Source organism: Carassius carassius, chromosome 36 (genome assembly GCF_963082965.1).
Source record: "Carassius carassius chromosome 36, fCarCar2.1, whole genome shotgun sequence".
NCBI lineage: Eukaryota > Metazoa > Chordata > Actinopteri > Cypriniformes > Cyprinidae > Carassius > Carassius carassius.
In genome coordinates this window covers 19,294,853-19,308,996 of record NC_081790.1, presented here as the reverse complement: position 1 = coordinate 19,308,996, position 14,144 = coordinate 19,294,853, and positions in this window count along the sequence as shown.

Here is a 14,144-nt window from a genome sequence, read left to right as displayed (position 1 = left end):
GCTTTACATAATAAAACATGTTTTGTTGTTGTTGTTTTTTTTGTTTTTTACAAATATACTGTAATGTTACTGACTAGCGTCTTTACACCTTAACAAATCCACAGTTTACTCTACAGTAGCTCAACAAATACGATTTTAACACATGGGAACCGTGTTTTGGTTTATAATACTCACCTTTGTAAGCACCCTTGTTGCTGCTCTTCAATGACGCCGTATACCTTTTGCTTGGCATCCTGGGATTGAAAAGTATCCATCGATGAACCCTTCAGAATCTTGTCTGAAGCAGTAGGACATCCGGGGATTTCTCTCCTACTGTTTTATGAATACTGAGGTTTCGAAAGTACTTCTTCACATACTCTTTTTACCTACTATATAGTAGGTGAGTAGGCATATTAGAACGCAACTTAAGTATGCGTAAAAGTGAATCCCACGAGAATTATTGCAATTCTCGCCTACTTTTTTATGAACACAAAAGATTCAAACATACTAATTTGTCGCATACTGCTTTTTTCATACTATATAGTAGGAAAGCATGCGATTTCGGACGCAGCCCCTTTGCCATGCTGCCTCCTTTATACTGTTCATTTCCTATTAACTTTCATGTGATCAGTCACATGACAGGCAGACCCAGACTCATTTAAAGACATACATTAAAATGGTTAAGAGGAATAAACTGACTAAGACAACATGAAAGCCTATTAAAACTCAAATATACATAAAATCATTATAATATATTGAGCAGGTTAAAACATGCGTCCTTTGTGACAGTGTGACACTCAGTTTAAACATTTAATATGTCATCTATGTTGTATTGTGAATAAAATATTGAAATTTGAAACTTCCACATCATTGCATTCTGTTTTTATTCACAGTTTGTACCGTGTCCCAGCTTTTTTGGAATAGGGTTTGTATGTCACCATGTGTTGTGTTACATGTTATGAATATTTGTTGAAAAGTCAATTAACATCTTTCAATAACTAAAATTACTAGGTGCTCTCAAAGCATCTTGTTTTGACATGATCTTATTAATGAAACGTCTTCGTTTAAAGGTATCTGTCAGTCATTGGCTTTGTCATCAACATGGACACATTCCTGACCTGCTCCAAGTACAGCGTTATGTCTGCACATACTGTTTCAGTCAGGATCACTTGTAGATTTTTTTTGTCCGTGGGCCTGACCGGATATTGGTATATTCTGGGTGGGCAAATTCTAGTAGAGTTTTTTTTATACCTGTACATCCCTAGTTTATAGTACCTCTCAGACTGGTCACCTATTGGTGGCTATCACCTCATTAAGTAACCCACCCCCTAAAGTAAATGGCACATCAGACACCAGTGCGTATCTTTCTATAACCTACCTGTTGAAGAAACATGGTGTAGGACCTCAGTGAACAAACACACAAATAAACTGCACAATCGGCTTCTTCTGCCAAAGGAATTAAAAGAGCCTCTTTTCTCCCATCTGCGATCTGAACACTATTAATGATTAGCTAAAGGGGAACAATGCTCAGATTGTCTGGACCTGTTTCCTGTCAAGGAGAATAATTGCTAAAAACCTGTCAGCATTAAGAGAAGTGATAACGTGATTCCTCAACGAGGATGTCTTTCTGAAATACTCCCGCTCATCAGAAAACTAATCATGAGCTAATCATGTGACGTTGACATCCTGAGTTGGATTCCTGTCAGCCGGGTTGCGATCTACTCAAAAGGAGTTAACATTTGATTATATATTGATCAATAATTAATGGACCTCAACAAAGGATCCATACAGCGTGTCTCATGACTTAAGACTCTTCCTACAAACTGAACTTTTCAATGAATAATCTCAAAAGGACAACCATTGAGAAATCTTGGACAACCATTGAGGGTTAAAGATATTCACAAGTAATATGTTTTATGTCTTATATAAGCTAGATGTGTTCAATGTAATCGTGCAACTTAAACCAATGCTTTATAACCCCTTTTATCAGATAGTGATATTAAATGTGTGTAAGATATGGAAAGTTTAGCGTTGAATAAATGGAAAGCAACAATTTGCAACAAATAATTGCAAGACTATGAAATGAATGAAAAGATGGTATTTTGAATGATGTGTGTTGTACAACATGTTATAGAAGTCATTAAACAAAAGCCTGCAAAGATATTTCCCTATGTGATAAATTGAAGCATCATGTAAAGGTATGCATGCTCTACCTTGCAACAAGTCGATTGGAAGATCGCGTCGTGGGATTGACAAAATCTGCTTGGATAAAACCCCAATGCCTGAACTAATTCAGTGCACTTCCTTCTAAAACAAAATATACAATGGAGCCAAAACACATAACTGGATACAATCTTGCCATATGTTCAATATATCAAAGCAAGTGTAATTTCATATTGCATTATGTTCATCAATATCAGTACATCGTCATAATGTTCTATACAATTCCCATGAATTCCCCCACAGTCCATGTCCTACAATGTACACTCCCCATAAAGAGGAAAAAAGAATCCACTGGGTGCAAATATGGTGCAAATGTATGTGCAGAGTTTGAGTGTATATGTGGTGTAAAGATGAAAAGTCCATGTATAACTCTATGTATGAATATGACCTTCTTTTCACATGAGAGCGACCTCTATTAACTTCTATTGGTGCGAAATAGTCAATACCTACAGTACAGACCAAAAGTTTGGACATTCAAAGAGTTTTCTTTATCTTCATGACTATGAAAATTGTAGATTCACACTGAAGGTATCAAAACTATGAATTAACACGTGGAATTATATATGGAATTATATACATAACAAAAATATGTCATATTCTAGGTTCTTCAAAGTAGCCACCTTTTGCTTTGATTACTGCTTTGCACATTCTTGGCATTCTCTTGATGAGCTTCAAGAGGTAGTCACCTGAAATGGTCTTCCAACAGTCTTGAAGGAGTTCCCCGAGAGATGCTTAGCACTTGTTGGCCCTTTTGCCTTCACTCTGCGGTCCAGCTCACCCCTAAACCATCTCTATTGTTTTCAGGTCCGGTGACTGTGGAGGCCAGGTCATCTGGCACAGCACCCCATCACTCTCCTTCTTGGTCAAATAGCCCTTGATGCCTTCAGTGTGACTTTACAATTTTCATAGTCATGAAAATAAAAAAACTCTTTGAATGAGAAGGTGTGTCCAAACTTTTGGTCTATACTGTACATGTGAGAAAGGTGGTAGATCAGGAACAACATGATCCTCTGGTAGGTCAGCCATTTTCTGTTCTCCAGCTTTGGTCTGCATTCGTCTACAAAAGACACATGATTTTATTATTATCTTTCTAGCAGAAGAATTAGCAGAAGGTAGCCAGAACCTCTAACCCAATTTTGAGAGCATGTGACCTGGTCCTGAGTGCCAACTTTGTGATGGATATCACGCAGGATCAGTTTAGAGACATGTGAATCATTCTGCAGAATAATTGGGTTCTTTAGATTCACCGGCAAAGCAGCTTTATTTAGTCTCCCTCTAACCCTCAAGATGCCCTCATCAATTACTGGATTCAGTTTGTATATGGAGCTGTCTGATTTCATGTATTTGCCTTTTCTCAAGCGTTGAAGCTCTGAATCAAAGTAACGCTGTTGTTCATAGCAAATGATTGCCTTTTCAGCTTCATCCAAATTTTCCGGGGTTAATCCTTGTTCCTCAACTTTCCATTTTGAACCATGAAGAGCTTTGTCTTTCTGGTTTGAAGCATTAGAAGACCTTTAAGTCTTAGCCACCATGCAATAGCTCTCAGCAGTTTGCTCCACAAAGAGTAATACTCAATTATTCTGGCAGTTGCGTAGTTCTGTAGGTTGAAAGCAATTAATAGTAATCTCTCTTTTTACGTCTATGTCACCCGGTGAGATGTAATTAAGATCTTCTGGTGCTTTGGGCCATTCAGAATTTTCTTTATTCAAGAAGTGAGGTCCGTACAACCATCTAGTGGAATTCAAGAGGGATTCTATTTGTAATCCACGTGAGGCATCATCTGCTGGGTTGTCTCCAGAACATACATACCTCCACTGACATACCTGTGAGAGGTTGTTTATCACTGCAATTCTGTTGGCAACATAAGTGTGAAATCGTTTTGTTTGGTTATGGATATACTTTAATAATACTGTACTGTCTGTCCAAAAGGTGGAATCTTTTAGTTCCATATGAAGTTCCTTTTGCAACATTCTGTCCACTTTTACAGCAAGTGTTGCCGCTGCAAGCTCAAGTCTTGGAACATTCATCCGTTACAGGGGGACTACTCTGGCTTTTCCAAGTACAAAGGTAACGTGAGCATTATTGTTGCTGTCAGTAAGTTTGAGATAGCTTACGGTCCCATAACCAGTCTCACTAGCATCGCAAAAGTGATGCAGTTCAGCTGTCTTTATTACACCAAAATTTTCAGGCTTCATGCACCTGTCCACTTCAAATCTGCTAAACTGGTCTAACTCCGTGAGCCATCTTTGCCAAGGTTTTGTCATTCCAATTGGGATTATTTCATCACACCCACACTTTTCATGACAGAGCCTTTGCAGGATTTGTTTTGCCTTAAGAACAAAGGGGGATAGGAAACCTAGTGGGTCATAGATGGAACTCACTATTGAAAGGATTGTTCGTCTTGTGGGAGTTTGGTTCTTAACACCTACCTGAAAGGTAAGGACATCCTTTAGGATATCCCACTGGATTCCAAGTGCCCTCTCAAGCAAAGGTTCTTCACGAGCCAAGTCAAGCTGTTTCACAAGAGGGGCTCTGTAACCTTGTGGAATGATTTCAAGGACTTCACAGCTGTTGCTCACCCACTTATTCAAAGTAAATCCTCCAAGGGTGCACGCTTCCCTGAGGTCTTTAGTGAGCTTGATTGCTTCATTCACAGAGGCCACAGACTTAAGACAATCATTGACATAAAAACTATGCTCAATTGTGTCGATGACTTGTGAGCTGTACTGGTCAGAATTATCAGTTCCTGTTTGCTTTATAGCGAAATTATACTGCACCAAAAAGATGAACATTCATCTTATAAACTTCCAATGGCTGGTTAACATCCCCTTGTGGCCACCACAGAAATCTAAGAAAGTCACGATGATAATGTTGAACTCGTAATTGATAGTACATTGCTTCAATGTCTGCCATTATTGCAATTCTTCCATGTCGGAATCTAAGTAAAACACCAAGAAGTGGGTTAGTCAGGTCAGGACCTTGGAGAACTTTGGAGTTAAGAGATTCACCTTTATATGAACATGAACAAATCAAAAACAGCACGAAGTTTGGCTTTCTGCTTGTGGTACACACCATGATGTGGTATATACCATACACGACCATCAGTCCTATGCAATTGCTCTTGTGGCACCTTTTTGGCATATTTCTTTGTCAGCACATCCTCCATGAATGCTTTGTACTCATTTGCATAAGCAGTATCCTTCTTGAATCTTTTAGCGAGGTTTAACATGCGCTGAGCTGCCATTTCATAATTGTTTGGCAAGGTTGCATCTGTATCACGAGCGGCAAGTGGTAGTGCCCTTTTTTGAGCTCTACTGAAGATGTTACTATGCTCATGAATGTTTTGTCTTCAACTGACATTTCTCTTTTCTCCTCATAATCCTTTTCTGGAAAGTCGTAATTGTACTGCCTAATAAGCAGGTTCTCAAGTTTCTCCATAGAGATGTGATTGACGGTCACTGACATTGATCCATTTTCATTCCTAGGTGAACAAGAATTGAGTGGACCATTAACCACCCATCCTAATACAGTCTTGACCGCATACGGTCCGTTTCCTTGGCTGTTCACTATTTGCCACGGTTCCATAGCTTTTGGAACATTAATTCCAAATCAGGATTTCAATGTCAGCACTGATTCTTTTCAATTTGACGATTTCCCTGAGACAATTTTTCAAGATCATGGTGGGTACACAGATTCTCTTTTGACACAGGAATCTTAGGTTGGGTATACACTTTAGGAAGATCTATGTATACATTTCCATTTAAACTGCCTACTTCTAGTCCTGTGAGCTCAAAACTCTTAACAGGTCTTTCCTGCCCCATTGTTCGCAGAAGTATTTCAGTTCTGCGTCCTCTGACATTCAGCTGATTCATAAGATTCTCTGTGCAGAACGTTGCTGAACTGCCTGGATCAAGAAAGGCATATGTTTTAATGTTCTTACTCCCTTTGGCAACTTTAATTTGAACAGGTACGACAGATATAATGCATATTCCCTACTGGCCTCTGTTACCTGATCCGCTGATACCAAGGCACTATTGACTGGCATTTATTTTATTTCTGTACAGGTTGGCGATGACTGCAGCCTCGAATTCTCATTGTCAATATGAAGCAATGTAGGATGCTTCCGCTGACATATTTGGCAAACCAATCTCTTGTTACAATCTTTGCTCATATGAGCTTTTTTCAAGCATCCAAAACAATGACCATTCCTTTTAAGGTATTCGACCTTTTTGGCCTGTGATTTTGATTTTAATGCTGTGCAGTCAGGTAGTGCATGTTTACCTTAGCAAAAACTGCATGAGGTCAAAACAGCAACATGGGTGTTAATTTTCGGGTTGCGCTTTCTTAAATTTGTCACTTTGATTGTCTGTTCATCTGCTCGTGTCACTGAAGTAACAAAGCTACTGCCCCTTCTTGGCATTCTCAAGGTGGTTGTTTTGGGTTTTGAAATAGTAGCTTTAACTGGATTAGGATCTCATATATCTCCAAAGACTGGATGAAGTAAAATATCAGTCTGAGTTTCCAGGAATTCTACAAGATGTCTAAATCCAATACGAGTATTCTTTCTTTGTAATAGCTCATAAGTTTTAGTTCGCCACCCTTCACGTAGCTTGAATGGGAGTTTACATACAACCAATTTCAGATTTGATGCTACGTTCAGTTCATCCATATATTCTAGATGTTGCATAACATTGCAACATTTCCTAAGGTACAGAGCATAGGTTTGATTTTCCATCATCAGCTTTAATAGCCATCCAGTTCAGCACCTTTTCCACATAGGCATTTGCAATTTTAATTTCATCACCAAAATGTTTCTTTAAGAGCTTCTGAGCCTAAGTATACTCTCTGTGAGGGTCCATGTGGAGACATATATGAACAAGATCCCTGGCTCAACCAGCAGTGAACTGTTCAAGAAAGTAAAGCCTGTCCTGACTACTGCTCGTCTTGTCCTAAATCAGTTATTTAAAAGCATGAATAAAAGACTGATAAGACAATGGATCTCCATCAAAAACAGGTACCTCTCTCTTAGGCAATAGAGAAAGATTTTGCTGTCTAATCATGAGATCGGTAATTTCCTTTTGCTTCTGAATCATTAAGCTTAAATTCTTTTGTGAATCATTACTGGTCTCTGATTCTAGGCTTGATGAACTTCTGGCATCTCGAGGGTTACTCTGCACATGTGTCAAAGACAAAGTCAAAGTCACCTTTATTTATATAGCGCTTTAAACAAAATACATTGCGTCAAAGCAACTGAACAACATTCATTAGGAAAACAGTGTCAATAATGCAAAAATGATAGTTAAAGGCAGTTCATCATTGGATGCAGTTATGTCATCTCTGTTCAGTTAAATAGTGTCTGTGCATTTATTTGCAATCAAGTCAACGATATCGCTGTAGATTAAGTGTCCCCGCAAGCCAGAGGTGACAGCGGCAAGGAACCGAAACTCCATCGGTGACAGAATGGAGAAAAAAACCTTGGGAGAAACCAGGCTCAGTTGGGGGGCCAGTTCTCCTCTGACCAGACGAAACCAGTAGTTCAATTCCAGGCTGCAGCAAAGTCAGATTGTGCAGAAGAATCATCTGTTTCCTGTGGTCTTGTCCTGGTGCTCCTCTGAGACAAGGTCTTTACAGGGGATCTGTATCTGGGGCTCTAGTTGTCCTGGTCTCCGCTGTCTTTCAGGGATGTAGAGGTCCTTTCTAGTTGCTGATCCAGCATCTGGTCTGGATACGTACTGGATCCGGGTGACTGCAGTGACCCTCTGATCTGGACACAGACTGGATCTGGTGGCCACCGTGACCTCGGAACAAGAGAGAAACAGACAAATATTAACGTAGATGCCATTCTTCTAATGATGTAGCAAGTACATAGGGTGTTATGGGAAGTGTTTCCGGTTCCGGTTTACCTAATTAATGCAGCCTAAAAATCCTTTAACGGATTTGGATAATAAAAGCATATTAGTATGTTATGTGTATGCCAGGTTAAAGAGATGGGTCTTTAATCTAGATTTAAACTGCAAGAGTGTGTCTGCCTCCCGAACAATGTTAGGTAGGTTATTCCAGAGTTTAGACGCCAAATAGGAAAAGGATCTGCCGCCCGCAGTTGATTTTGATATTCTAGGTATTATCAAATTGCCTGAGTTTTGAGAACGTAGCGGACGTAGAGGATTATAATGTAAAAGGAGCTCATTCAAATACTGAGGTGCTAAACCATTCAGGGCTTTATAAGTAATAAGCAATATTTTAATATTTAAATATGTGTAACTACCCTCTGAAGTGGGGTCTTAACTAATGTGGTCACAGGAGCGAATTCTAATGCAGAGGTTTCAGTGAATGTGGCTTCAACATCATCTTCCTTATTTTCCTCATAATATTCACTCATAAAATCACCTTGTGTTTCAGCATCATTTTTCAGCACTTTGATCTTTGCATCTGCCGCAGCTATTTTTGTTTGCAAATCCGCCATTTCAATTTTTTATTGTATAATGGCTTCTTCCATCTGTAAAGCTTGTATATCAGGCGAGTTCTTGCACGTGCCTCCAAAGAAGCCTTCTCAGCAACAGAAGAAGCTTTAGATGATGTTGACCTCTTAGACACACTAGACGCATTAGAAATGCTGTCCTTTGGTTCGAATGATGTGTGTATACTTTGCTCTTTTTTCCATATTGCCACTTCCTTAATAAAGTAATCAAAATTGAGCATTCTAGGCTCATACCAATCACCATGATCATCTTCCTTTTCTTCTCCTACTAAAAGTTCTTGCACTGCCTTTTGCACATTTTTGAAGTCACAGATAAAAAGTTTTCATGCAATCATCTACATGTTCAACATTTCCACCCTCAACCAAAAGAGCTTTAATTTCATTAATTTTCCTTGTGCACACTCCTAATTTGCCTCTTTGCAATGCAATGCATGATTTTAAAAGCTTTTCGGCCTCAGTGGCCATCTGAACATCCTCATCAGCCATTTTATGCACAATCAACTAGCCGTTTCTCCTAACGTTTTTAAAACTCTCATTATACACGTTTGACCATTGTTTTTCCTTGTTGTTCACGTTGGATACCTGTTTATGTACTTATGTTTACTCAAACAATTATCCGAGCTTGAATTCAATTACTAGTTGTTGTTTTTTTGTATTGCATCTTGTACTCATGGCTCATAAGTGCATTCATCAAATCGCATCCTTCCACTTCAGCGGTAAACAGCAAATCTTCCAAGTTTCGTGAGGAGACAATCCATCGTGCAGTCCTTTGAATTTCATTGATCTTTTGTGCGAGTTTCTTCGATAATTGTTAAGGCCAATTTTCCAAACGTTTATATTAGCCCCTTGAGGTTAGCGGTGGAGTCTTTCCCGATGCACATGTCCATAAAGCACGCAAAGAGTTGCGATTTCAACAACAAATCTCTTGGTTTATTAATCACATTTACTTTCCAAACAAGATTACAACAACAACAAAAAAACTTATAACAACTTAAAAACTGTACTATTTGCATGTGATAGAAGAAATTGTTGCTCTCCACCCTCTAACTCAGTTTTCCCAAACAATGCTGCTTCCCTATTATCACCTGCGTGTCCTAATGACACGTAAGGGAGGAGGAGAAAATCCATTCACATGACAAATTAGTCCAAAATATGAAAAAGTTTCCTTATATTTAAATCAAATTTTAAATCATATATTTAAATACAAAGTAAACTAGAAATAATCAAGAATTGAAATATGGCTCTTACACTGTGCTACCTAGCTCGTAGCTTATAAATTATCATTCTGTTTGTATTCTCAATGTCCATGAAGTAATATAAACAGAATTTTAAGGATATACTGAATTTTACATTTGCTGGATGAACCGGTGTTGAAGTATAAACTAATTAAATTTGGAATCAGTTCAATTAAAGCAATTCGAATCTTTAGATTTGATTCTTCTTTAAAAGAAAAGAGCTAAATTTTCCTTACAGAAATGCTGGAGAATAAAACCTAAAAATACATAATACAAAGACATTTTGTGTTGTATTTGTTCTATTTTATCCGGAAGAATAGATCAAGCCCCTCGCGGATGACTGCCACGGCAAACTGCTCCGCCATGCTCGATGGCATCACGGATTCACCAAAGCGACGAGGGATCTTCGGCAGTGTGTCCTTCCTTCCTCCTGGGTTTTGGCACCAGTGTAACAATATAAAGGAGGTGGGAACTGGCGAACATTCAAATAAAACTTTAATTACAAAATAAACACAAAACAGTGTGACAGCCCCTTGTGGACGACTGCCGCACACAAATAAAACCAACACAAAAAATAAAACCCATGCCTGGTACGCTCTCCTCCTTCACTGTCATAACTCCTCCTTTTTATTCTTCTGGAGCTCCTCCGTGGGACATGAGACCGGTGAGTGGTGCAGGTGTCGCTCATTTCCAATTACTCCACTGGCCATGACCCGCTCCCACAGCTCTTGGCCCTGCCCCACTCGTCACAGTTGTGCTACTGGGTACTTTTATTATGGTATGCCAGTGTGTGATTGAATGAAGCGAAACTCAAGTTGTTGTTTGACCTGCAGTAAAGCAATAATTGTCCGCATAGACAAAATAAGTCGCCTAAAGTGCATAAGAAAGAAGCAAGCGTGCTTCTTGTTTTCCTTTATTTAAAAAAAAAAGGCCTACATAGTTTGATTTGTTTGTGCATGTCCCACTTCAAATTTGTCTATGTATCGCCCATGTTTCAGACATTAACCTAGCAAATTAATGTTCTTTTGCCAGTTATAATCCAGTAAAACTAGTGAACTTTGGAACACAGCTCAGAGAAAGTGTCCGAACATTATGTTATGGGAGAATTGTGAAATCTTGATCAAGTAGAATTTTAGTTAAATCCATGTGTGTTTTTGTCTGTAGACTAAAACAAGTGCTGAGATCTGCCGATATCTCAATAACACATTTTATTCATTACAGTTAATCTGTAGATTAATTTACCTCACTCTAACGAACTGAGATGGTTCAGCGGTAAAAGATAAAAATCCAAATAGTGCTTTGTGGTTGTTAAGTGTGAGATGCGCTGTCATTTCATGGGAAGAATATAAGCTGTGTGTAACACATGCTAGCTTAGTTCAGTATACATTGCCATAGTTACAGCCGTAACCCGGAAGTTCTAAGAAACCTTTTCCGGAGTACTTTGAGCTATTTGTAAACAAAAAGCCTAGCATGAGCTAAGCTAACTGAAGCTAACGCCTTTGCATTGAAGCATATGCAAAGCTAATAGCCTTGAAGGCTAGCGGTTAGCATATTGCATTTTTGTGGGCTTAATGCGGTGTTTGAAGTGTTGAAGTCACTTTACATCTGTTACATCTGAACTTTAACCCTCTTGGAGTCGATTCCCGCGTATACGCGTTATGAGACATTTTCTCATGATAACCCCGAATATAACTTAAATTACACTTTCTGTTTTGATCGTACAGATAAGAGCAATACATCAATCGAATCTGTAAAGGGTCTACTTTTTTGTATACAGACTTAACAACAAAACTTTGTGCATTTATAATATAAAGATAACAAACATAAGTGTGCTGTCTGCAGCCTTTGTCTGCAGTGATCGTCATTTAGAAACATGTCATTAAAATGAACTGTTACTCAGTGAATATTCACCCTGATAGCACACATACATCTAGGAGACGTCTATTTTACATCTGCAAGATGTATTTTTTAGGCTGTTTGCTCATCTGCAATACATCTATTGGACGTCTCCTTTTAGATGTCAAATAGATGTCTATTAGATCTATTTAAGATGTTTATGATTAAGAATGTAGATAGCAGATGCTTTCCAGATCAATAGATCTTTAAAAGACATCTTGAAGACGTATGTGTGCTATCTGGATGAAAGATATATCTACAGAAAGCTTGACATGTCTACTTTTAATCTAAACAAGTGCTATCGAAAACAAAAATTCTGTGATAAAGTAATCCATATGAAAACAACGCGATGTCCAGTCTTTCACATCTCACTTCGTTATATCTAATGCGACCACGCCCACGCGCTGAACGTACTATTGAGATTATAATGTTTCACTGAAGTGCGCGGTTTGAATACACCCATACAACAGAAAACAAAGCAGCGAGACTGTTCTTCAAGTTTTTTTTATTTTACTGTTTGCTTCGCGATGAGAGGAATAAGAAATAATTCACCCCAAAAAGATGTGATGAGGATTACCTCAGGATTTGAGATTTGGATTTCCTCAGAAAAAAGAATGAAGCTCTTTATTCAGCAGAGATCATAAACATGAGTAAGTCTCTTTTTATTTATTCATATACTTGTATTAGGTTTCACATAATGTGTAAATATTTAACAAGTTAGACTTTTCCAAAATATAATTCCTGACTAAATGTATAATCAAGTGAAACATTATGACGTTTTAATAACAATATACACTATACCATACAAAAGCTTGATGTAAATAATATAAATGTAACTGTAACAAATGTAGCAAACAATGCTGTTCTTTCAATTTATCAAAAAAATCCTGAAAAAATATTCTCAGCTCTTTTCCACATTAATAATAATAATAATAATAACAATAAATGTTTTTTTGTTTTTGTAGAAAATCAGTGTGTGACTGGAGCAATGATGCTAAAAAGTCAGCTTTAATTGTTCCTAATAAACTGTTTAACTGTACTCGCAAGTGAATATTAAATTATTTTGTGGGATAATTAAATATATTCTAAATAAACTATAAATATAAAAATCTATACATTTATTTTGTCCTCACGTTCTTTTTTTTGTAACTCTTCCCTCTTAGTCACAAACCTGACTGAAAGGCTCATTATGCAGCTCATTATGCAGGCCTTTGTCTTCTCAGGTGTAAATCACAACATGATGCTGATAGTTCACACCCTCTCGCATAGACCCTATCTACACAAAAAGTGTCTTAGAAAATGTAAATCAATATATTGTTTTCTGTGAGTGAGTAAACAAGATGATTTTCACATAATTTAGAAAGAAAAAAATTAGGCTACAATATCAAGTTCTCAAAAGTCCCAGGGACCAATGTTCTGTATGTGTTTTATGGCCTTATTCAAGTAATTTACAATTTTTTGTTTTTCACTAACCACACATAAAAAAAATTCTCTCAAAAACACAATCATGTACATACATGCTAGGGTTGGCATGGTTCAACTTTTCACGGTTCGGTTTGTTTCATGGTTTTAGAATCACAGTTTCGGTACAGTTCGGTATGTGCTATGTTTATGGAAAAACTATACTTTCTAATAAAAAAAAAAAGAAGAAGAATATTCTATTCAACTAAAAGCAACAGCACAAATAAATACAACAGAGTAAAGATACAAACAATAAACAGTGATTTTAAGGGGGTTTTTTTTAGGTAGATCTAGCATAGGTTTTTAGGTACAGAAATTAAATAAAATAATCAAATGTAAAACAACATTGCATATTGGACTGTATAAATTAAAGATTATTCTTTATTAAAGTTACAAAAGCTTTTTAATCAAGAGCAGAAAACGTTGAAAAGAACGTTGACAGATGCAAACTTAATAAACGTTAGCTTGTTTACTCTTATCAGTTGAAACACTGCTGTTTTATTAATAATTGATGATGGTTCTCATCCTCATTACTTTAATGATACGTTGTGATTTATTCAGCTATGACTGCTCTTATAATTTTAATGGCATCAGCAGATATTATTAAGCTAAATAATTATGGTTTTGAAATTTTGATTTCATTTCATAATTAATTACAGATTTGGAATTGTTATTTAATTTCATAAATTAAGTTCAGTTCCTGCTTTCACATAGCAACAATATTTGCTGATAATTGAATCATAATTCCTCTTATAATATAATGAAAACAACATTAACATTAATCCTTGATCTGTCAATATTGCTCTGAAATTTTAATTTCTTCTGCAGTTCGGGTTTGGGCTACCCTGTTTCAAGATAATTATTGATTAATT